Source organism: Hemicordylus capensis, chromosome 3, assembly GCF_027244095.1.
Source record: "Hemicordylus capensis ecotype Gifberg chromosome 3, rHemCap1.1.pri, whole genome shotgun sequence".
In the NCBI taxonomy this organism is placed as follows: Eukaryota; Metazoa; Chordata; class Lepidosauria; order Squamata; family Cordylidae; genus Hemicordylus; species Hemicordylus capensis.
In genome coordinates this window covers 245,618,166-245,644,576 of record NC_069659.1, presented here as the reverse complement: position 1 = coordinate 245,644,576, position 26,411 = coordinate 245,618,166, and the positions used below count along the sequence as shown (strand labels likewise).

General features: G+C 45.1%; 1 protein-coding gene across 1 annotated transcript in view; it reads left to right on the top strand.

Moving 5' to 3' along the window:
* The first annotated feature begins 6,051 nt into the window (after nucleotides 1-6,051).
* The window catches only part of LOC128351019 (uncharacterized), a 43,254-nt gene continuing 22,894 nt past the window's right edge, over nucleotides 6,052-26,411 (top strand). Inside the window, exon 1 of the mRNA XM_053310095.1 lies at nucleotides 6,052-6,187. The gene's annotated coding sequence lies outside the window, so the exon portion shown is untranslated. The remainder of the gene's footprint in view (nucleotides 6,188-26,411) is intronic.

The following is a 26,411-nucleotide window of genomic DNA, read 5'->3' as shown; positions in this document are numbered from 1 at the left end:
TTCTCAATTAAAAACAATCAGGAAAGAAGGCCAATCACATGATATCTGCATCTATGCGGGCCGGGTAGCCTCCAGGCTTGAATACTGTAATGTGTTTTGTGCTGGGCTGCCATTGTACATAGCAATTGGTGCAAAAATGTGGCAGCCAGGCTGGTCTCTGGGGCAACTTGAAGAGACCATATTACTCCTATCTTAAAAGAATTACACTGGCTGCCAGTATGTTTCTGGGTGAAATATGAAGTATTAGTAATTACCTATAAAGCCCTAAACAGCTTAGGTCCAGAATATTTAAGAAAACACCTTCTTCTTCATGAATCTCAATAATGACTAAAATTGTCTGGCGAGGTCAGCCTATGATTGCTACCAGCTCATTTGATGGTGACCTATGGCTGGGCCTTCTTTATAAAGTAAAGTAAAGTAAAGTAAAGTAAAGTAAAGTAAAGTAAAGTAGAGTAAAGTAAAGTGTGCCATCAAATCGGTATCAACTCCTGGCTACCACAGAGCCCTGTGGTTGTCTTTGGTTGAATACAGGAGCGGCTAACCATTGCCATCTCCCATGCAGTATGAGATGATGCCTTTCAGCATCTTCCTATATCGCTGCTGCCCGATATAGGTGTTTTCCGTAGTCTGGGAAACATACCAGCGGGGATTTGAACTGGCAACCTCTAGCTTGCTAGTCAAGTCATTTCCCCGCTGCTCTACAGCCACTCCAAAGCCCTGGAATGAACTCCCAGTCATGGGCACTCCTTGGATCAGACTTCCGAGTGGAGGTCTGGTCCCCACAGGTCTTGGGGTCCCCAAAATTCTGCTTCTTGTGTTGTGCTGTGTCACAGCAGCCTGCCCACCTTATGCCAGGTGGCCAGCATGCCAGTGTAACTCACACAATGGCTGGGCTTCCCAATCCCTTCTGCCTGCCCACCCGCCCTCCCGCCAGCCAGCCAGCCCGCCAGCCAGGCTCAATACTCAGAGTCAGTGTGTTTGGTGGCAGTAGGGCTGGGCAAGAAAAGCTGGTGGGCAGACCGCAGCTACCACACCCCAGCTGGCCTTTCCAGGCAGTGCATGCCTGCAGGGGGGTAAAGAAGAAATGGGGAGGAGCAGAAACATGGGGGGAGGGGAAGGAGTGTGGTGGTGGCGGCAGCAGCCACAGTAGGAAGGCTACACACTAGCTCCTGAGGCTGGGGACAGGGATGGGAGAAGATTCGCTGCTTTCTGCTGGTGGTGGTGGTGCATTTCTCTCCCGCCCCCACCCCACTGCCCACGCCTGCCAAGTACCAAAGAAGAGTTTCTTTACAGTGTTTCTCCTCTGCCCCATGCTTTGCTGGGGCTGGGGCTGGCACTGACAAACTCTGGACAGAGTGAGTGGAGGCGAAAGAGGAAGAGGGGAGAATAGCAGGACTGCCCATGCCAAATGTGGTGTGTGCAGGTCAATGGGAAGTATCTTATTAAGAATTTATTCTAAAAATAAAAATACAAAAGTTTCCAGTGTTACCAAAACAGCTTGTTTGGGGGCTGCAAATGACATCCCTCTATGTGATTTGGAGTTGCAGGTTTCCATCTTGGATACCTGAGCTCACGGGATCATGAACTCTGTTAATGGCCATATTTGGCAAACTATGCAATTTGGTCTCTTGAAACAAGCAAACATGGGGTTAACACTGCCCAAGGTCAGAATAACAAATGACCTCTCTTGCAACAAGCAGGAAGCTAGCAAGCAGACCCGAGTCAAAGAGAACTTCACAAGAGAAATAGCTAACTCCCCTCACAATGGGATTAGCCACGCTAATAGCTCCTACAACTACCCAGATAAGCACAGCACACCCTCAGTCTCCTACTACGACTTTAATGAGCTAGCAAGGAACCAGAGGTAGGGTCGTTAACAAGGAAAGAAAACCTATCTCTCTCCCAATAAGAAATGTCCCAGTCTCAGATAAAGTGTTTGACTTCACCCATTCAGTACACTGCAATCTCTCAACCAGCCATTCCATCTTGTGTTTCTTAAAGAGCACATCCACTTGATTGGTTCATGCAAACATGAACTTCTTTGTTACATGCAATTTTCAGCCCCTGCAGTCAGGGACCATGAGCTTTGCATTGTCCCAGGGCATGATTTTACCTATTTGTACTCCTGGTCTTTACTTTATTTATTTACGGTCAGTGACCATAAAAGAATACCCTCATGAGTTTGAGACTCTTATTTTAAAAGCCACATAACAGTACTTAGCAACTGTTCTGGAGATTACTGAATCTTCATCGACTAATAAGTACTTTAAAAGAAGATCCCCGGTTTTCCCCTTCAAATTATTTAGCAAGGGATGGATTAATTGCTGCCTTACATCCTGGTAAAGTGGGCACTTTAATAAAATATGGGCCATTGACTCGATCTCCTGGCCACAAGGACATATGCGCTTTTCATAGGGCAATTTGTTATACTTCCCATATAAAAGTGCTGAAGGGAAGGCGTTAAACCTCGCCCTAGAGAAAGCCCATCTATGACTGCATTGAGTAATCGTAAACAAGTAGGTAGCTGGGTTTAAGTCTGTCTTTAGCTGTACAGATTTGTAAAATTGAGGTAAAATAGCCCTCTCATTTTGTATTTCTATATCAATCAGTCTTTGCTGCACCAATTTGCGAGCTGTAGTCGTACCAGCCTCCAACAGTAAAGCGGGAGATAATCCGCAGCAGGAAAGCTTGTGCGTTATTTCCTTGCACCAGGAAGCTTGTGGCTCTGCTGCCAGTAATTTGGGGATTAATCCTGTTGGGGAAAGATGCAGTTTTATCCAATAGTTGATTGATAACATCCAGACCTTGGACTCCAGTTTGAGAATGCCCGCCTCTGAGCAGATCACCGCGTTGGACACACAGTTGGGGGCGCCAAATAACTTCCTCAAGAAACCTGTTTGGATTTTTTCTAGTTCGCCAAATTTTGCATGCATCCCCAATTGGGCTCCATAAAGTATTTGGGGAACCACCTTGATTTTATAAAGTTTGATTGCTGCCGGGATATAATCCCCCCCCCCCCTTAGACCAGAAAAATCTCATTATTGCTGCAATATTGCGCTTAGCCACTTCGGCCATTGAGCTAATGTGCGCATTCTTAAAGCCATTAGACTGGAAGGTCATCCCTAAATATTTAAATTGTTTGACCTGGTCTATTTTGTGACCATCGATTGACTCGTGGTCAAATAGGAGTACATGGTCAGCAGGAGGAAATGATGATAAAGGAGGGAAAACACAACAAAGACCTCAGAGAAGGACTCTGGACCTATCCTGGAATCAAACACTGTCCTGGTTCTCTATCTCGTGCATGGCAACAATGTGCCACTTGCCCTTTCTTTTCCTGCCTTTCTGCTCTGCCTCTGCGAGGAAATCTACCTGCACACTTCAACCTGCAAGTGCATCCAATACACCAACAGATTGGGACCAGTGATACTAACTGTCTATCTCTTCTAAATCTCTTTGCTCTCTTCTCTCTCCTCTTTAAGTTTGCATCTGGGTCCTTCCTCAAGTAAAGCCTTAAGCGAATAAATTGACAATTTGGATCTTAAGCTAAAACATCTCTACGCGAAACTCTAGTCAATACTGTTAGTTAAGATTTTATTGCCTCCTCACCTTGCCTAATAAATCTTTTTATTTTCCTGTATCCTGATTATCCCTAAATAAATCTGATTGCACCATATTTCTGTCTTCTCATTATTTCCAGACCTAAACTTTGCACAAATTGACATTGTAATGAACTGTCTCATATAGTCATGCTGATTCCCCCTGTTAGCCCAAAAAACCCAACTGGAGTGTTTAGTCAGCACCCCAGAACAGTTTCATGTATTATGAAATAATAAATTTCATAATTTCATAAGTCTTTGTTATTCTGGGGGAGAGAACATGAGGGCAGTGTCCATGCAAAACCTTAACAGGGGCAGCTTCAGGGACATGGGAGAGGAAGGAGTTATTCCAACCCCATCCTATATATTTTGCAAGGCTAGGGGGTCTCTACCACCAGAAGAGACCTTCTCCTACCCTGCCCCCCCCCCTTGGCACCCAGGATGCCCCATGTGAGCATCACAGAGGAATAAATAATTACTCCTCAAGGAGGTAAGCTGAACAACACTTCTTGAAAAGCAGCATGAAACCTCATACAAGCATTTCATGTTATTACAGCATAATAATTTTGCCAGCTCCAAAGTATGGACCAAAAAAAAAAAAAAAAGCTAGCAAAATTACCCCATTATGTCAGGATAGGGATATGCTAGTGATCTGAGCTCCTGTCCTAGGGTTTCAAGCACATGTTATACAGATGGAATGTCTGAGCATACTTTGAATCCATTCCAGATAGAGTATTATTTGACAACAGTTTTCACAAATAAAACTGCACCAGGAAGGCCACACCTTCCCTTTCCTCCTCTTTAATTTATGGGATTACTGGTGTATATGCTGTAATAGAATACATGGGGAAACTGGTGTGGATTTGTCTCTTCTGACAGCTGTTGGGGATGACCAGAAAATATGTTCTCTATCTCATGCATGCCCTTTAAAGACCTTTCCCCCATATATAACTTATTTTCAAGGAAAACAAATCTAGTTGTTCATCTAATATGCTTATGTTTTGGGGTTGTTATTCAATACAAGTAAAGCTCTTACATAAATGAAAAGCAGGAAAGCTGATCTTCAGAAATAGCATTGCTGATGGTATTCTCCCCGCCCTCCTCTTCCATCCCTGATTTAACTTGTAGATAGGGCTATGGATTATATCTTTTGCCATCTGCAGGACCATACCACTGCTATTTGCCCCCCCGCCCCCAGTTCTTTGAGCAGTGAAGAGTTCTTGGGCACCACCAGGGTTTCATTTCTTTTTGATTTCATTACAGGATTTTGTTTCTTTTGAATGGGAGAGCACTGGAGACTTAAGATGGTGCTGTAATATTAGTTTTATTTACAGATATACAAGCAAAGTGTAGTAGAGCAAAAGAGAGCAAACAAGCATGCTTGTAGCTGGTAGCAACTTGCACATCCCTGTCCCCAGTGCTGCACCCCCAGCTGTCCCCAGTGCTGCACCCCCAGTTTCCAAGGTTGGCCCATCTCGTTTCTCCAGATCAATGACCTCAGAACAGTGGTACATCTGTTGGTAACCTCCAGACTTGACTTCTGTAATGCGCTCTATGTGGGGCTGCCTTTGTACGTAGTCTGGAAACTTCAGTTGGTTCAGAATGCTGCAGTCAGGTTGGTCTCTTGGTCATCTTGGAGAAACCACGTTACTCCTTTACTGATGGAGCTACACTGGCTGCCAATAGGTTTCCGAACAAAATACAAAGTGCTGGTTATAACTTATAAAGCCCTAAATGGCTTAGGCCCTGGGTATCTAAGAGCGCATCTTCTTCACTACGAGCCCCACCACCCATTGAGGTAATCTGAGAAGGTCCATCTCCAGTTACCGCCAACTCGTTTGGTGGCTACACAGAGATGAGCCTTCTTGGTCGCTGCCCCAAGATTGTGGAATGCGCTCCCTGTTGAGATACGATCCTCCCCATCTCTGGCAATTTTCAAAAAATACCTGAAGACCCCTCTTTTCGCCCAAGCTTTCTCAGCTTCCTAAAATGTTTAGGTTTTAATTTCTGGTTTATTTTTAAATTGTTAAATTGTTTTAAGTTTTTTGTATATGTTTTTAACTTGTTTTATGCTATTAACCACCCAGAGATGAAAGGTTGGGGCAGTGTACAAATCTGATAGATAGATAGATAGATAGATAGATAGATAGATAGATAGATAGATAGATAGATAAATAGGAGGTGAGGGAAAGGACTCCTTGGGCAGTGGATTGGGGAAGGCAGCAGGTGCCCCACCCCCACCGAACTGAGTTGTCCAATGTCCCATCCTCATGAATACTGTCACCCCGGCTCCTTCTTCAGGCTCTGGATGAACTTGTCTTCTTGCCTTTTAAAAAGGCAGAGGGTGGGGGATGGAGTGGCAGGAAGGTTCCATTCCCTGCCCTCCACCCTTTCAAAAGGCAGGGCAAGTGGAGGGACAAGTTCAGCTGGAAACTGGAGCAGGAGCAGGGGATGTTAAGTGCCGCTGCTGCCACCAAATAGGAAGAGATGGGGCGGTGGCATGGAGTCCAGACTGGAGCTGTGAAGGGAAAGAGAATCTGCTGCCCCAGGATAGGATTGGCAGCTTAGGCTGGGCCTGCCAGTTTCAGGTAACCCTGTTTTCTATGCTGTTTCTAGTACTCCTTGTCTCTCTCAATTCACATTCCTATCCTCTTTGCAGTGTGGGGGTAGTTATTCTGCCCTCTTCGTTCTGTTGGAGGGACACCAAGGGGTATTGCATACTAAACTGCAGATAAATTCTGAGCGACCATCTCTTATCATTCGCTCCCACTGAAGAAACATCCTTACAGAAATGAGGCAATCAGTGTAATAAGAGTGGGGGGAAGTCAGTCAGCATCTGTAATGGTATGTTGATAGGACATTTCCTCACTAGAACTTCCTTCATTTGCCTAATTATCTGGGGAAATGTGACCTTTTGGTGAAGCATGAAATCAGCTGTTAAAAATTAGCTATGGACATGATGATTTGGTTCACTGAACAAGGTGAATTTGTTCAGCAGAGTATCTCCTCATCAATCAGCCATTAACGGCTATTGGCTGGAGATGGATGGTAGGTTTTTTTAGAGTGCTAAAATTATTATAATGGAGGCTTAATAGCCCATGGTGTTTAAATTCATCTTATTCTCACTTCCATCCAGTAAATAAGTTTTGTAGATTTTCAAAAACTTGTATGACACAAGCTATGTGCGCACACCTCAAAGACAGCAATGAAATGCCCTTTTCATACCACTTTCAGCTGTGCACATTTTAAATAAATATTCTGAGAATTTTGATATCCTTTCCCAAATCCTTCTGGTTACTTTGTCTTTCCTTTAATAAATGTGCAGGGGGAAAGAGAGAGATCATTCTGCTTGTAGACTCAGGCTATATCCAGTTTTTTGAGATCTTGACGCATTTTCAAATGATGGAGCAGGGGAGACGATTGTTAAGGCTCTTGATGGGGTCAGTAGAAGCAAGTGTATACTCTAACCCTAACAGCATCTCTGAATATTTGCCTTTCTTCCAGAATGGCTAGCATGACTCATTAATCCCAGTGGGGAAAAGAAAAGCACATCACTTGGGGAACATAGGAAGCTGTCTTATACTGAGCCAGATCATTGGTCAATCTAGTTCAGTATTGTCTACAGGGGTGTAGCAAGGTTGGAGAGGGCCCTGGAACAAAATTTAAAGATGGGCCCTTGCCTTTGTATCCCCGCTCCCACCTTCACCAGGCAGGTGTGTGTGTGTGTGTGGGGGGGGTATTGCCTATCTGTTGGGATGCAAGTGCTTCTGACCTGCTTGATGGCCATGAGTGGTCCCAACTCTGCACCAGCTGCAGCTGCCCTTTGGTCAAGCCAATGCATCCTGATTATGTCACCAAGATGACACAGCCCACCGTGCCAGCTCAGTGAAGCAGAGCTGCCCTGATAGCAGAAAAGAGCAGACCTGTCTTAAAGTGGCGACCTGTTTGTTTGTTTGCTTGTTTATTTATTTGATTTCTATACCGCCCTTCCCAAAATGGCTCAGGGCAGTTAACACAGAGAAATAACAAACAAACAAACAAATGGATCCCTGTCCCCAAAGGGCTCACAATCTACAACCTGTTCCTACTGGGTTCGGGGCAGCTCTGCCTTACCAGTGCAGCTGCTGTAGAGCAGCCAGAAAGAACAACCTGAGTGTTGTAGAAAGCCAGAAAGAGCAGATCTGTCTTAAAGCGACCACCTGTTCTCACTGGGATGGGGGCAGCTCTGCCTTTCTGATCTGGTGCAGCTGCTGTAGAGCAGCCAGAAAGCACAACCGGAGAGTGGCTAGCATGAGCTGGAACTGAGCACTGAATTGAATGCAGGGGTGCAAGAACCCTGGCGGGGTGGGGGAGGGGAAGCAGCAGGTGGCCCGTGGGCACTCACAGCCCCATGACATTTGCCCATTCTGTCTCAGTGGTAGCTAGCTGTGCCCTTGTTTGTCTACAGCAGGGATTCTCAACACTGGGTCCCCAGATGTTATTGGACTCCAACTCCCATCATCCCCAGCTGCAGTGGGCTTTTGTTGGGGATTATGGGAGTTGAAGTCCAATAACATCTGAGGTCCCAACGCTGAGAATCCCTGGTCTACACTGACTGGCACTAGCTCTTCAAGGTTTCAGGCAGGAGTGTTTCCCAGCTGTACCTGGAGATGCCAGGGAATGAACCTGAAACTTTCTGCATGCAAAGCAGACGCTCTGCCACTGAGCTACAACCCCATCCTCAAATGGTATGGCCATTGGGGGATGAGCCATGGGACAATGGTGTGGGGGAAGCAAAGCTTACCACTCCTGACACCAGGTGGACCAACAGGTACATTATCAGTCAGGAATAATAATGTCTTTCTTCTCCCTTCTAAAGGTAGCCCCCAGGATGTTGATAGGGAGAGGACCTTTGTTTCCCACACTTGGCATGTTCCTTGCTATCCCATTCATCACTGAAGCTGCTGACATTATAGGGAGTGGAGCAAGGGGTGGATCAAAATAGTGTGGCTCTAAAGGTAAAGGTAAAGTGTGCCGTCAAGTCGATTCCGACTCCTGGCGCCCACAGAGCCCTGTAGTTTTCTTTGGTAGAATACAGTAAGTGGAAATATCAAGAGAATCATGGAATGGTAGTCAGTGGGGTTGCAGAATAGAACTGGTATCTCCATTCTTCCACTCTCTCCTGTCTGTCAGCACTGATGGGCCTTTATCTACTATGTTATAATGCATTGCAAGGTGTGAAAAATAAGGCATCAGCCAACCAAGGGAACCATGCTTCCCAGAAAAATGTCCTCTTTCCAAGTGAAATGCCTAGTTTGCATTTCTTGAATGGTCCCCTCCTCTTGTCCATTCATCCTTTCAGAAGTGAGGAATTGGTCATCCCCTCCCAGACATGCTGGATTTCCCTTGTGCTTCTCAGGTGTAATGAATTTGGGGCACGTGGATATGAATTTGCCTCATGCAGCATATAGCTAATTAGATGTTCTGAAGGAAATAAGATAGTCCAGGTGCTTTGTAAAACTTAGCAAACCACGGGCAGCAGAATCCTAACTATCATAAGAAAGTTCAACTGAGATCAAAGAGATTTACTTCCTAGGAAGTATTCTTAGGGCAGCAGCCTGAGTGTGCTCCAGATTCCCAGAACTCCTGGACACCAAGAACCTTCCTGGTGAGTGATCCAGACGGGCGGTTAATATCATATGTAGACCATTACCACATGGTGCACAACAGGGTTTACTTTGATGGCCCTTTGAGTGTGAAAAATATACCAGGCATGCAATTCTTGGGACAAGAAGGCTTTATGAAAGTAAAGGGAAACAATCACTATTCCTTTTTATCTAGTGCAAGAAATGTCCAAAAAAGGAAACATGGTCTCTTGTTTGAAACCAACTCAGATTGGTATAAGAACCTGCAGGCCTTTCGACTTTCACAGAGTTCTTCATGAACCAAGCTCAGTTGATCAAAAGTATTATACACGTGACTTTACCTACCTGCTGGGACCAACAAAGGAACCCCTCTGTACTGGGGGTGGGAGAAGGAAGCAATTCTGAGCTTTTTACTGTTGGACAGGCACATGATGTATCATGCTAACCTTCAAAGGCAAAGTCTGCTAGCTTGGTATGAGACAAATACAATTAAGAATGCATGACTTAAGTGTCATCTGAATGGCAGTGGTTAGAAATGATACCTCTGGGTTGGGGCAGGGAGTTGTAGTTTTGATTTCCATTTAGGGAGCTTTCATGTGTGCCTAAAAATACCCTAAGTTGTGTGCATGGATATAAGACATATTTCCCTATGCAAGGTCAGTTGCCACAGGAGATAAAGGCTCTCTGAAATCTTAGATTAAAATTTTTAGAGGCTAGCAAAACATGCCAGTGCTTGGTTCAAATTCCCAGCTTTCCCTCCCCTGGTGAAAAATGATCTATAATTAGAAATGAGTCACAGGTACGACAGCGTGCTACAATATCATCATATGAAATTCTATTTTTATTTCAACACATAATGCATGTTTTAACTATTTTATGAGTTACTTCCTTTTCATGTTGCCAATAGTAATTTTTAAAATATCATTATTTTCCTTACAGTTGCATTTAAAGCAGCACTGCTGCTGAAATGATTAGATAACATAAAATACTCAGCTTTAAAGTCTCTATAACTGGAAGGTAACTTACCTTTTCTGGTGAACAGAATTAAGCAACTTTAAAGTTTGCACATTGCTACAGTAGCAGAAAGTAGTCCCCTAAAAATACCATACTTCTTGGGTGCATTTCCCCCTCTGCAATCAAGATGGCAACTATGAATGGTAGTTATAGTTGATTGTTCAATTGACTATAAGCTTACTCAATTTGTGGCCCACTAAGCCAAATCCATCCCACCAACCATCGATGGAAGCCCACCAGGTACTCAATAAATCTCTTGATTTTGCTGTTTACAAAAGCAACTGTTATGTGCTGGCAGGCCTTATGTGACTGGAGCACTAAATTTGACTTGGTAGGCCACAACTTAGGCAGGCCTTTTATCCAAATCCCCTTTGAGTCAGGTGGTCAGCCTGGTTTTGGTATAGAAACTGCTTTGGCCACCCCAGTAAAACACTCATGCCAGGAGATGGACTGGAGGGGGAGTGTGAGCCTGTTGATTCTCCTTGGCTCGCAACAGATAATGATACAACAGATCACCTGATTCACCTTGGAGAAATTACTCTGCTCATTCCTGGAAGATAGTTCCTAAAAAGTGCTGATGAACTTCTGCTCAGTTTTTTGTCATTTAGGGTGCTGCTGAGTTATACCTTGTCCCACATGTGTTTTTTTTAAACTTCTACATGAAGCTGCTGAATGAAGTTGTCCAGAGATTTAGGCTAAGGAGTCACATCAAGATGACATCAGCTTGTCTCTCTTATTTTCATCAGGGAAGCTGTGGTAATTTTGAAGAATGTGAGAAATTGGACAAGAGAGGAAACATATAAGCTAGACAAGATAGAACTACTAATTGTTGGTGGGTTTAGGAGTAGAAGAGACTGTTTGGGATGGGTTTGCACTTGCCTGAAGAATCAGGTTCATAACTTGGGAGATGTTCATAACTAGATGCTGCTTTTAGAGGCTCAGGTGCATGGACATCTGCAGTACTTTTTCCTGGAGTGAGGGGGTAGCCAGCAATCCTATACCCGTCTCCCTGGGAGTATGTCCTATTGAATTCAATGGGAACTGGCCCAATCCATGGGGGGAGGGGTGTAACTGTCCCCTCTTGTCCCTCTCTCCCCAGATGCCCATGCACAGGTGGCAGCAATGATTAGGATTGCCTTTTTCCAATTCAAGGCTTGTATACCAACTATGTTCTTTCCAGGAAAAGTCAGACTTTGCCACAGTTATCCATACCTTAGTTATTTCCATAACTAAACAACACAAGAATGGACCAGTATTATGGCACTGTACTTTAAAATATTAACATGGAAGTTTATGGAAGTATTATGCATAAAATTTATATTGTTGGGATGTTCCTGCCTCATGACTGAGAGAGGCATTGACCCATTAAATATAATACACAATGTTCTGCCACAAGGGTATCATGGGTTTAGAACAGGGATATGCATGCAGACTAGAGAATTATGTTGTTATGTATTCATCTTTTAGGAATACTATGTACTATTGCTGTGTCGTTTACCCACAAGCTTGTGTAGTTGTCTGGAGCTTTTGTCCACAGACCACTGAATTATTTAAATACGCTTGGTGATGGACTGGGGAAATTCACCTGGAGAACGTCCTCTCTCTCTCAGCCAATCCAGAGTAAGCAGTTCTGCCCTATGTTTTTAGTTAGTATCCCAGACTTACCAAGAACAAGATGAGTGCTTAGTCTGAACTGTTTCATGATTAGCAAAGCCACAGATTCTTTCACCTGGCAACAATCTTTCTACAATTAATGACCTTCCAAAACTCATCTCGACTCTGATCTTTGTTTGAACTGCAACCTTCTGCAAGTAAACCTCCAAGAGTGTTATTATTGCACATCTGACTTGGATGTAAAAACAAGCTATTAAAAACAATAGGAAGCTTTGTCTTGAGTGATACTTTGTCAATCTTAGGAGTGGCAGGATAATTGACCCAGTGAATATAATGCATAATGTCCCACTGCATTATTGTTTTCAAGCTCCCTCTTTTCCTCTCTTCTTTCTGTAAATGTATTTTAACTACCACTAGATGGAGTCTGAAGTAGGGAAGAGGTTAGTGCATGTATTTTGGGAAATTATTCATCTCTTGAAAAGAATGCAATGCATATGGGTATCATCACTACACTTTGATTGGCTAAGAAACGTATATGCCACTTTTCTGCTTATAGAAGTGTCCAAGATGATTAACAACATTAAACAAATTAAAAACAGTGTCAGAGTGTTTCTTCAAGGGCAGTGCAACCCCTTCCAAAACAGGCTGAAGCCTTTTTCCCTGATCAGGAGTCTCACTAACTAGGACCATTCTGTCTTGCCTGGATTAAGCCTCACTTTGTTAGCCTGTAACCAGTCTTTCACTGATCTAGTTCAGGTATAACCACTCCTAACTTCTCATAATTAACGTCAAATACTAAGCAATATTATCTTGCAAAAAAGAAAGAAAAGTAGAGATGATATTGCAAAACAGTTCTGGGGTGGGGGGACCATATGAACATAAGAATAGCCCTGCTGGATAGGCCTAAGGCCTATCTAGTCCAGCATCCTGTTTCATACAGTGGCCCACCAAATGCCTCTAAGAGCCCAAAGGCAAGAGGTGAAGGCATGCCCTCTCTGCTGCTGTTGCTCCTCTACAACTGATATTTAGAGGCATCTTGCCTCTGAGGCTAGAGAGATGGCCTATAATCATCAGACTAATAGCCATTGATGGACTTGTCCTCCATGAATTTGTCTAAGCCCTTTTTAAAGCTATCACCCGTGGCAGAGAATTCCATAGATTAAATATGCACTATGTGAAAAAGTACTTCCTTTTGTTGGTCCTAAATTTCCTGGTCTTCAGTTTGATGGGATGACCCCTGGTTCTAGTGTTGTGAGAGAGGGAGAAAAATGTAACTCTGTCCACTCTCTTTACTTCATGCATAATTTTATAAACCTCTCCATAGTCGCCTCTTTTCCAATCAACTGTTTTTGGTGATCCCTGAATCTTTTGTCACCGTGTCTTATGTATTGGCTATTTCCCTGTTGCTACAACAGAAGCAAGTAGTACATTCAGACCATACATGCTGCAGGACCACTTCATGAAACTGACAACTCTTGATGATCTTTTAAGGAGCAAAAGTATATTTTCAGACCATTTTGTCCATCTGAACAATGTTATATCTTTCCCCATCCAAGACATTTACTAGTTTTATTTCCAGTCTATAGTTCTTAATACATTATTCTTTTAATTGGGAATAATTTTTTTAGTACTGGGATAACCTTGTTGATTTATGTTCATTGTTGATATTAGTTTCCACCATAGCAGTTGGCTCAGCTTCTTCCAGTGAGGATTTATCCTGCAATTCCTAACTCTCTAGTGCAAGACTCTGTAAAGAAGTGTAAATAAATTTCTTACCTTTTAATCCCACCTTACTCCCAAGTTGCTCATGGCAGTGTACAAGACTGTAAGTGTACAAGATGTAAACCAGCCTGAACCATTTTTGGAAGGGTGGTATATAAATCATTTTTTTTTAAAAAAATTGTCCCTCTCCCATTTTATCCTTACAGCAATTCAATAGTTGGTTAGGCTGAGAGAGAATGAGTTCATTCACACAATCAAAAACTGTGTTCTACCTGGGTTTGGGGGATGTGTGTGCTCCCAGGTTTTGGTTGTGTGGAAGCAAGGTAGGAGGCAAACCTGGGTAGAAGTGCTTGTGTGGAAGCAAGGTCCACACAAGATTGTTTTTAATGAAAGGCGGTATATAAATGTAACAATAAATAAAAATAAAAGGTAGGGGGAAAGCTACCCAGGTTGTCCTCCTATCTTGTTTCCACACAATCACTTCTACCCAGGTTTTCCTCTTACCTTGCTTCCACACAACTGAAAATTGGGAGCATACACAGCTCCCCAGCCCAGGTAGAACATAGTTTTTGATTGTGTGAATGGCCTCAGTGATTGCAAGTAGCCCATAGTCACCCTATGAGCTTCATGGCTGAGTGGGGATCTGAACCTGGATAATCTCAGCTCTAGTTTGACACTCTAAGCATATACCACATTTACAGTTTTAGCACTGCCCAGGCAGAAATGGATATTGATAAGCTCCATTCCACCAGCACCAAAATGAACATGGCTAGGGCCTTTTTAGGGGGACTGGGGGAGGTGCAATTGCCCCTGGCCCCACACATAGAGTTGAGGGGCATCCAAAGTATGGTTCAGTGTTAGAAATAATCAGATCGATCCTCTTCATTCAGGATAGTAAAACTAATTATTTAAAATATAACCCTAGGATCAAGAGTTATTTCATATTTGGTGTTATTGCATTGACACAGGATGCAACTGTGTGCAGCAATTGACGTACTGCACAATGTTACACATGCAGTGGGGCATATAATGGCCACACTGTCATGCAACTCTGTGTATGTTTTATATGTGCACAACAGTGCTCTTGTACAAATGTCACCATGTGTGAAAGGTTGTGCAGTTTGTCAGCCAGAGAGAAGAAAGTGGGAGGGGGAGTCTCAAATGAACATTCTGCCACCGGGCTTCTCAGAGTCTTAAAAAGGCCCTGGCCAGAGAATATAAGATGAGGACACCAGAGTAGATCCAGGGAACAACTGTTGCCCAGGTAAAATGTGGGCAAAACCAGGAAACATTTTGCCTGGGAGGGACCTAAGGCCATCCTGGGTGAGCAGGGCCAGTCTAGTCAGAGCCTGACAATACTTCCTTGCTCAGAAAGTTGCTCCAACCTGGTTGGAGTGGCTCTACACAGAGCCGAATTCTCCCAGTGCTAGCCCTGTCAGCTCCTGACAGCAATCACAGCTTGCACAAGTCCATGTAACATAAAGAATAATGTGCATAATAAGACAACCATATATTACAGAGAATGTTCCATAATCAATTGAGCATCTTACATGAAAATCAATAATATTACATTAGGCAGTTGTTGTCATTTGCGATTTTCTTGTAAAATTCTTAACTGATTCAGAACATACCACCTCATGTAATTAATGTTCTATTCATGTAGTGAAATAGCCACTGATTGCTCTTTCATAGGCTCAGATAAGGGTGCAATAAAGGGAGCATTTTTTCCTGATTAGCTCAGCATATCCTGAATACAGATTTGAGCACGTGATGGAGTGATGAGGCACCTTTGTCATATCATCAGATTACATTGCGTGCACTGAATTGGCCATGTGGTGAGAGTTGATTTTGGGTTGTGTGAATTGTCTCGCATTCCGTTATAATACTGAGAGAAAACCCTGGTCTGTATTTCTGAAGTCTATCTCTGAAGAGAAGAGATAACGCTAATGGGACAAAGGCAAAGCCTGTCTCTAGGCTGCTTCAGCTTAACTCAAGACTCCAATAGCTATAGGAGGAATAAATACACATCTTCAATATCTGCATGGAACAGCCACCAGGTTTCAAGGATGCAGAAAGACCAGACCTTGTATGTAAATTATTGAAGAGTATGAGGCTGCAAGCCTGGCGGTTATTAAGCCGATCACCCGCTTAAGTAGCCTGGCACTTAAACCGGGTTTGGGGAGCAAGCGCTCCGTAAACCCAGTTTTTCTGATCTTGAGTTGCTGCGGCATGGCTCCACACCACAGCAACTCATGAGGAGACCCCTGGAGAGGAGGTGAAAAGCTGTCTCCCAGCTCGGGAGTCTCTCCAACATGCCCTGCGCACTCGTGCAGGGCATGCTGGAGCTTCCGAGGGGCATGCGGCCCCCGAACTCCCAAGCCCCCACTGGCTCCGTGATGGAGCTGTGATGGAATGGGCTTAGCCCACTCTCCCCACAAACCCTCTCCAGGCAGCTCCCACTGATCATGGGAACTGCCTCTAGATATTACTATTATGACTATTTAAATATTCAGCAAAAGTTCCCAAAGTGATTTACACAGAGAAATAAATGAATGAGATGGCCCCTGTTCCCAAAGAGCTCACAGTCTTAAAAGACACATAAGACAGGCACCAGGAACAGCCACTGGAGGGATACTGAGCTGGGGGTGGATAAGGCCAGTTGCTTTCCCCCAAATAAATAAAGAGGCACATTTTAAGGCACTTTAAAATATGGCTTTTTTGCTCAGCAGGGGAGTATATATGGACTTAAACAGGCCATTAGGGCTTGGAATGCAAAAATAAATGAGGTGCCCATAAATGAAAATTCCCTCAGAAGTAAAGTAAATCTTTGTGTGTGTGTGTGTGTGTGTGTGTGTGTGTGTGTGTATATATATATATATAAAAAGCGGGGTGGGGGTGGGGGCAACAGATGGGTCTTTGATCTATGTGAATGACCTGCCAATATCTGAACAAGGAAAGGAGGACTTTGGAATAATAAAAGAACTATATCAAGAATTTGAAACCAAAGATCTGGGGAAACATAACACATTACTTGGGAATACAGATAGAAAGAGAAGATGATGGGAGCTACCTACTCAGCCAAAGACACAAAGAAGAAATCTATCTATCTATCTATCTATCTATCTATCTATCTATCTATCTATCTATCTATCTATCTATCTTTATATACTGCCTGATATGTGTATCTCTAGGCAGCGAACACAATTTCAAACAACAAATATAAAACAGAGTATAAATAAAACAATTTCTCAGGGGGGGAAATTAAAACAATTTCATAGGATAACAACAATTAAAGAGCTTAAAATTAATTTCAGTTAAAAGCCTGAGAAAACAGGTGTGTTTTGAGGGACTTTCTAAAAGCAATCAGAGATGGAGATGCTCTTATTTTGACACGGGGCATATTGCAAAGCCCCAGGGCAGCCACAGAGAAGATCCACTCCCAAATTGCCACCAAATGAGCTGGTGGCAACCGTAACCGGATTTCCCCAGATGATCTTAATAGGCAGCTGGGTTCATGACAAAGAAGGCACTCTCTTAAGTACCCTGGACCCAAGCCATTAAGGGGTTTATAGGTAATAACCAGTACTTTGTATTTCACTCGGAAGCATATCGGTAGCCAGTGCAGTTCTTTTAAAATCAGTTTTAGATTGTTCATTCAAGTTGTCCCAGAGACCAATCTGGCTGCTGTATTCTGTATAAATTGTAGTTTCTGGACTACGTACAAAGGCAGTCCCACGTAGAGTACATTACAGTAGTTAAGCCTGGAGGTTACAGTCATATGCACCACTGTTTTAAGGTAATTTACCTCCAGAAATGGATGTAGCTGACAATCAACTGAAGCTGATAAAAAGTGCTCCTGGCGACTGCCTCAACTTGAGAAACCAGTGGGTGGGGCGTGCACAAAACTCGTTTGCCCAGTTCAGTTCAAGTTTGAACTGGACTCGAACTGAACCAGGTATGTCGGTTTTTGCCCCCCACCCCACAACAGAGCCCCCAGCTCAGCTTGAATTTGAGCGGGTTCAGGGTTTATAAGGTAGATTTTTTTTAAAAAAACCAAACCACTCACCATGCCCAGGGGGTGCAGTTGTAGCCATGGAGTGGTCTATGATGGTTCCCCCTCCCCCCCGGTCTCCCCCCCAGTCTCAAATGGCTCAATTCGGACCATTTTTAGCCCATTCCAGGCCTCTCTGTGCTGGCGGTGGCCATTTTGAAGGCCGCCGTGCATGTGCACTGTGGGACCTGGTCACGCAGATGGCCAGTGCACATGCGCAACAGCCTATAAAATAGTCACCACCAGTGCAGAGATGCCTGGAACAGGCCGAAAACTGCCCAAATCAGGCCATTTGAGACTGGGGGGAGGGGGAGCCACTGGTGACCCCCCCCCCGTGGCCATGACAGCAGCACCTGGAGGCGATGAGTGTATTAAAAATTTGTTTTCCCTACTTTATAATCCCCGAGATGGCCCTGAGCCAGCTCGGGGCAGGAGGCTTCAGCTCGATCTCAAGCTGGAAGAATTTGATGGTGAACCGGCTCAAGGTCAAGCTGGTTCACACATCACTACAAGAGAAAGTTTTGGATCCAGGGGCACTGGATACTGCACCTTATTCTGCTGGGTTTCCTCTGCCTTCTTCTTTGCTGCCAACTAACAGGCCCCAAAATCATTAAAGTGAGAAACTACATCGTTGGGAATTGGAGAATTCATTCAACTTTGCTATCAATTAACAAGGAGGTTGCAGCTCTGATTTGGGTGGGGTGCTGCTGGTGGTGTGGGGGAACTGAGGAATTCTCTCCGATACTGCAGGCCTTTGGGGTGTGAGGCAGTGGCAGCTCTGATCTGGGGGAATAAGGGGGGCAGGGCACTGAGCTTTCGCCACCACCATCTCTAGTGATCCTGGGGGTAAGGCTGGAGTGTTGGGGGGAACAGAAGGAAAGCTACAGACAGCTTCTTTGCAAGGGTATGTAAAGTAAATATACTAAGTTACCCTGAAAGATAAGGTAGCTGTGTTTCCTGAGTCTCTCCCTTGTTCCTAAAGGGAGAAGACCCTGAGCTGGGAGGGCCAAGAAGATGAAGATAGGAGCAGAGCAGGAGGGGGCTGGCTAGCAAGTGTGGGGAGAGAAAAGTGCCCTTTTACTTGTTTGGGGAGGGGACCCTGATGATATGGTACTTCAGCTCAAGAGATATCAAGCAGATCTGTGACACCACTTAAATTAATGCAGGGATACCACCCCACAACTACCACCCCCTCTGCCCAGAATCCCTGCTCTTTAGTCCTGAGTGTGTGGAAGGAGGACACTCTGCAGTTAGCAGTAATTCAGGAAACAGAGTTCTGCAATTAATAGTGGAAGAAAAAGTCCAAGAATAACTAACAATGGTGCCAACACATGTGCAGAGTGCCTTTTTCTTTCTACCACCACATGTGCAGAGTGCCTTTTTCTTTCTACCACCATTAATGGCAGAGTGTATTGCTTGCCTTACTGTTAATAGCAGAGCGCCCTCCGGCCATACACCCAGGATTAAAGAGCAGGAATTCCAAATTCTTAGCAGGGGTGCTGGGGGTGCTTTTATCCCTACCTTAATTTAAGTGATGCCACAGATCTGCCCAATCTCTCTGCCCAATATTGCTGGAGCTGAAATACCATAAGATCAGGGTTTCCCGCCACACTGAAAGTAAAAGGCACTTTACTCTCCGCACACTTCCTAGCCAGACCCCCTCCTGCTCTTCTCCTATCTTGATCTTCTTGGCTCTCCTTTGTGTGCATAAAACCACCTGGCCTGGTTTGGTTCGAGTTTGAACCGAACAGCACTGGGTCAGTTTAATTTTGGCCCCCTTTGAAACCCGCCCCCCGTTCGGTTCAGTACAGGAGGGGGTCATTGAACTTTTTAAAAAAACCTTTTCTTTTACTTTTTAACTAACCCCCACCGGGGGGGGGGGAGGCTTTTCCAAGGTGGTGTGTGTGTCTGTGGAGGTTACCCCTCCCACAGTTGGACTTCCTTTTACAAAAAATCACCCAGTTCAGGTGACTGTGGCCCTTTCCGGGCCTATTCCCTTGTGCAGTAGCCATTTTGGAGGCTGCCATGCCTGTGCAGTGGGACCCTGTGTGGCCTGGGTCATGACCCGGCCATGCAGGGTAGGGATGTGCACAGAACCGGTTCGATGGCGGGGGGGTGTCTAGCCTTAAGAGTGGGGGGGTGCACTTACCCCTCCCGCTGCTTTCCCCCCACTGGCATCCTTAAAAAAATTTTTTTTAATTAAGAAGTAAACAACGAGAAGAAAGCTGAAAAAGAAAAACAAATCAGCATAAAATTAGTATAAAGCAATATCATCATAATGAGAATTTTTTAAATATATATTTTTAATTAAGAAGTAAACAACAAGAAGAAAGCCGAAAAAGAAAAGCAAAAGGTGTCCATTTTATAAAAAGCCCATCGGGGCGGCAGCATACTTCCCTGCCACCCCATAGCCCACATTTTCCGGATATGACCAGAAGTCTCCTATGCGCCTGACCGTGCGCAATGTGTGTGCATCTGTGCCGGCATGTGCAGGCACGTCGGAGACTTACAGTCATATCTGGAAAACGGGGGCAACGGGGAGGCAGTGAAGTATGCTGCCGGTCCAATGGGCTTTTCAAAAAACGGATACCGGTGTGGGAAAAGCAGCAGGAAGGGTAAGTGCACCCTCTCCCACTCTTAAAGCTGAACCCCCGCCACCTTCGAGCCGCCCTGCTGTGGTTCCGTGCAAATCCCTAATGCAGGGTCCCACTGCTCAGGTGTGGCAGCCTCCAGAATGACCACCATGCCGGGGAATAGGCTTGGAAAGGGCCAAATACACCCAAACTGGGCAGTTTTTGAAAAATGGAAGGCCGGCAGTGGAAGAGGAACCTCCACAGACACCCCACCACCACCACCTTGGATAAGCCCCCTGGAGTGGATAAGTAAAAAATGTTCGATGAACCCCCGAACTGGGGGTGGTGGTGTTTGGTCTGGGGTCAAGCCGGACTAGGGGTGGTTCGGCTTGACCCTGAACCTTCGAACCAAACTGATTCAATATTGAACCAGTTCAGATTCGAACCTGTTTGCACACCCCCATCCCTTAGCCCCCACCCCTAGTATCCCACCTAAATCAACTGCTACTGCCTCACACACCAAAGACCTGCAATATCAGAAATAGTTCCTCAGTCTTACCACCCCAGATGCTATTGTGCCAGTACACTGTAATCATAAAGTTTGCACATAATCTGCTGTAAGTCCAGAGGGGGCACTGTGACAAGGAGTTATAGTGATGGTAAAGGAGGAAATTCCTTCTTGGATCCTTCCTGTGTTCTGTTGTTGATTGGGGTTTCTGGATGTCCCTAACAGTTCTGTTACTCTCCTTCCTGTTCCTGTCAGTGGTTGTGTGAATCAGTATGTTTTTCACTCACCTCTAAGTGCCTTTTGTGGGCTCAGTAAGGTTCTGTTAAAATTTCCACTAGTGTTTGTGCTCTACACTGCTTGGACAGTACACACTCTGCAACACTCATCTTTACTCTTCTCATTCTGGGAGAGGAGAGGAGAGGAGAGAGAGGAGAGGGGTGGGCAGGGTCATCCCTAGAGGCTAGGGGTGAATCAGCATGTGTGGGGCCTCCTTAACATTTCATATCATTACAGAATCATGCTGAGTGATGACATACAGTGTAAATAGTGTGAGTGAGGTTTTGAGACATGTCCAACCAGCTTGGACATAAAATGCATTTCTAAAGAAATAAAAATAAAAAGCACAACACATGCTTTACAGTTCTCAGACATTCTGGGTTGCAAATCTACTTGAGCATAGTGCATTCATAAACAAACAAACAAACAAACAAACAAACAAACAAACAAACAATATATTGTTTGTTCCAGAAGTTTTTTTAATTTTCTGCCATGAAACAAGCCACTTACAGAACCTTTTGGATGGGTTGGTTTTTTAAAAAACCAACAATTTGTCTAATCCACTTCAATTTAAAGACACATATTCCTCCCACCCTACCATACATCTCTGCTCAATACCAAAGCCCTATGCCATGTCATTCCAGGACAGGTGATCTAAAGGCTGGGGCAGAAAGTGTGTGTGTGTGGGGGGGCATTTTACCCTTTTTTAATGAAGGCAAAGAGCAGATTCTTCCATATGGGGGTGGAATGATGGTCTGGGGGGGGGCTTCAGTTTCATACATTTTTGTAATATTCTGCCATGAAGCAAGCCACTTATTGGACTTTTTGGATGGGTTTTTTTTCAAATTAAGGGGGGGGATTAAAAACCAACATTTGTCCAATCCACTTCAATTTAAAGATAGCTATCCCTCCCACCCTGCCCTACATCTCTGCTCAGTACCAAAGTCCTATGGCAAGCCAATCCCTAACATTCAAGGAGTGGGGGAATAACCACAAAAAGGAAATCACATCATACCTCCATTACTAAGGCTGGGCTGGGCTGGGTAGAGGGTCTGCAGAGAGCTCTGGTGTTGGACATTCTCTGCCTGCCTGCCTGCTTCTTTCCTGAGCTTCATGCTTCAAGGAAGCCTGCATGGAGGCCTCTCTGGAAGCCCCGCTCACCTACCAAACAGCTGAGAAGCGGGAAAGGGGGAGCTCTAGCAGTTTGCCTGGGAGCCTTTCAAGCTGCACACAGACACAAAAGATCGGCTCCGGCTGGGCTGTGGGGAAAGATAAGTGGCTGGGACTGGGGGAGAGAGGAGGGCAGGTTGCCCTGCAATGTGCTCAAAGCGGGGCCTGTGCCAGTGTGGGGCTAGGGGCAATTGCCCCGGATGCCCCACCCTAAGGACGACCCTGGTGGTGGGCTACAACATCCTTAGTAAGGAGGAGGAGGATGAAACCAGAGGTGCTGGTCACTAAGGCAGCAGCAGTAACAATAGTGGCAGCACCTGTGACTCAGAGTCTCCCCCAACAGTGGAGGAGAAAGTGCCCCTTGACACTGGCAGGGAGGAGAAAGTGAAGAGAGAAGGTGCACCTGGCAGAAGGGAGAGAGAGAAAAGGGGATAGTGTGACATGGTGGAGGGGGGACGGTTAGGAAGAAAAGGCTCATCCTGGGGATGGGAGAAGAGGAAGAGGGGATATGCAAGGAACATAGGAAGCCTATACCAAAGTCAGACCTTTGGTCCATTTAGCTCATTATTGTCTATCCTGACTGGCAGAGGCTCTCCAAGGTTTCAGGCAGGAGTCTTCTACCTGGAGGAGGCAGAAATTGCATCTGGGAATTTCTTCTGCTCTACCACTGAGCTGCAGTCCCATCTCCAGTAGGTCTGCCCTGGATGGGGACCGGAAGGGAAGAGAGGAGAGGAGAGGAAATATGCCTTGGCAGGAGGAAAGAGAGGGGTGAGGAGTGTGCCCTGGTGTGGTGAGGCTGGGGTGGGTGGGGTGGTACAGCATTTGGCGCCTCCCTCACCCAAAGACACCCAAGACTTTGGGATGCCTCTGTTGCCTACACACATCAACCAGATCTCCTAGATAATGGCTTAAAATGGAGAAATGCTCTTTTAAAATTAGAGAATCTATTCCAATCCTCCACATGTTTATTGCCTTCTTTTAATAAAATAATGGTTAAGATTAGACCCTTTCAGAAACTAGTTGTGAAAGGAACATTCTGTTTTATAACATGGTATATTCAGTTTGCCTCTGCAGAGTTCTCTGTTGATTGTTTTCCTTTGTGGCTACACACACAATTTCTAATCTCTGATAGCAACGTTGACATTAAAATACATTAATTTGCCTTGCAAGATTGTGCCGGGTGAGGCCACTTTCAAACCTATCAAGAGCCAGAGATATGAGCTCATTCTAAGAGCGATGGGTTTGAGGAGACGAAAATAAGACAGCGTCATTCAGCTACCCAGCTGCAGCTGAAAGCTTAAGCTACTGCTGTAACTGCTTGCATAAGCTTGGCATTTGGCCATGCCTGTGAACGGACAAAGGAGCCATGAACTCTGATGTATCAGCAAAAATGCACCTATAAAGTGTTAGCAAATGAAAGGATCATTTATTCTTTCATCAGCATGGCTTAGGAAGCAAATTTTCTTTAGCCAAAAGGTTATTTTTAACAATAAAGACCTTCAATTTGCAATAAAAATACTCCTCAGTCTCTCCCTGCTTCCCATAGCAGAGGCAAAGTTAGAAAGGTTTAGTCTGGAGAACACTGGTGTCTTGATAATATCTGTTTATTTACAAACATATAGGCAGTGCACTTTGGGAGAAAAAAATGCTCCTAACACTGCTTAGTGTGCAGCAGTATCCCAAAGACAATAAATGCATCCCAAAGGTGCCTCAGCTTTAGTCAACTCCAGCTAAAACTCAGCACAGTCCCAGGCTGTGCTCTCCCTCCCTCCCTCTTCCCCCACTCCTTTCTACAGAACACTGGTCTCGGACTTGCAAGTAAATTGTCCATTCATGAAAACCTCTCCAGTCATTTGTTCCCGTGAAGGAAACATCCACCAATCATCCCTGAATATTTTCCCTGTCTCATTTCGTATGGAGACTGTGTCGTTCACGTTGATTCTGCTAGTCCATTTGGACTAGGAGCCAACAGCTTGGATATCGGCACACCGATTCATCATGGCTTGCACTTGCAAAAATGTTCCATCTGGAAAGGCTCTTGAAGTTCTCATTTGCTGACACACTGTCCCCACCCCCACCCCCACCACCCACATTCACAAGCAAGAAAGGAACAATGCAAACCAACTACCTAAGTCAAATGGGGAAACGTCCATGCGACATTGCTCTTAGGGCTTCCAATAGGATCTTCTGGGTCTGGTTTATTATTTGTATTTCACCCTTCCCTCCTCTGGTGCAATTCTTGGCCACTGAGTAATGCTGCCTCATGTTTCATCTCTACCCCCAACCCTAACGTTTTTCACAGAATCAGAAAGTATTACCACACTTTCCTTCACACATGAGCACTACCCATGTTTGTATCTATGCTTTTAGAACAAACGGGGGGAATTAGCTTGAAAAGCAAAATTACAAGTAAGCATATCAAACAGGTCACAATTTGGACACAGGCAAATGCCAATGTTAGGGCACTCTAGAGTGGCAACAGACTCAGAGACTGGGCTTTTGAAACAAAGAAATAAAATGTTTTGATCAAACAAAGGCACAATGCAGATGGTGGGGATTTGACATCCTTGATACTGTCATAGTTGAACAGGGAGAGAAGGCAGTTCCTAGGAATGAGATAAGGAGGGAGGGAGGGGAGGCTATAATAGCCTAGTGTCTGGTGGGCATTGGAATGTGGGCAGCAGGGGCAGGGGAAAAGAGAGAAAATAAACCATGGAGGGAAAGAGCAGCTTGTTACCTGTACATAGCTGCAATTTTCTATGTGATGCCAAAAGGGATTATTTCTCACCCAGGAGAAGGTTGGAGTCCCTCACAAAGGTTCTACTAAAGGAGAGCAAGGAGCTGCAGTGGGGTGCTGACCTGTGTCAGAGACCCCAGTCCCTGATCCAGAACCAGAGAGCCCTCTACCACCTATCAGTGTCCCTCAAGGTCTGGAGGACTGTAGCCCCAAACCCCCAGATCCAATCTCTGCTGCCAGACCACAAGCATCACCACTGGGAGTACCGCCACTGAGCCTAGCTGTAACAGTGACAGAACACTTGTCTGGTGGCATGTGGATGGACCCTGGAGATGGAGGAAGACCTTCTGATTCCTACTTCAGCCACACATACTTTCCTGCTTGGCTGTGGTACTGAGTTGCCTTGCTACTGCCTGGCCTTGTTGCCTTGCTTCCTTTACTCCAGCCAGGTGGGGTTCAGATAGTTACTTCTACCTTGCTCCTCCACCATGCCTGGCCCCATCCAGGTGGGATTTGGACAGCAAGGCACCAAGGTCTGTGGCACTATGTGTGCCCAAGATAGCAAAGAGGAGCACTGGGGGTTCCCAGGAAGTTAGATGCAGGGCTTAGCCTGTGGCAAGCTCATGTAATGCATTACCTGGCCTCAGAGGTTTCTCTCTAGGGATATGTTCCAAAGTCTAGGACCTCTCAAGTAGTCAGGAACAAGGATTGTCACATGGCAAGCCCACTCAGAAAGTGACTCAAGGACTGTGGTTTCCAGGAGTGTCCAAGGCAGTCCAGTGCAGGTCTTCCTGCAACAGTCCCATGCAAGGAGTGCTTAGGCTAGTGCTTTCAGCTCAGCAATGATTCTCAACCCACTAATAGCCCCATCCTCCAACTTAGAGGCTCACCAGCCAGTGATTCAGCTTAGACAGGGGGAAATGGGTGAGTACAGAATTGGGTATTTGTCTGGGTGGGTGTTCTGGAGCAGTAGCTGGCAGCTGGTGCCACCAAGATCCCGCAGCAGCAGATAAGATCCATCACTAAAACTCTACTGAGCTCCATATGTGTCTTAGGGAAACAGGGCCTTTTATAGGGTTCTGTCCTCTCATGAATCCCAAAGATGGGGAAACTTCAGGTTTTAAGCCTGAAAAAGTGGATCAAATCTGAGAGGGAATGGATGTTGTAGCAGCTATTCAGAGGAAGTATGGAACAAAAGGGCTCTATTATGACCAACCTGCACATCTGGTTCAGAGAGTTGATCTTGATTGCATTCCAGAGTGTCTGAATAGGTTAAAGGCTCTCCAGCCTCACATGCTTTTGACACTTCTTTTGTTGTGTCAGGAACTCAAGCTTACTCAAGGATGCACATGATTTGGGGGATGCACTATGTTTTCTAGGCAGCTGTTGCACTGGTCTAGTTCTGCATGACAATGCTGCTTGATTCAAGCAGAGGCCAACTTCCTCTATAGTACCTGTCAACTATGCCATGCTTCTTGCAAAAAGCCAGAGATAGATTTTCCCAATGGGGGGGGGCATCTGCT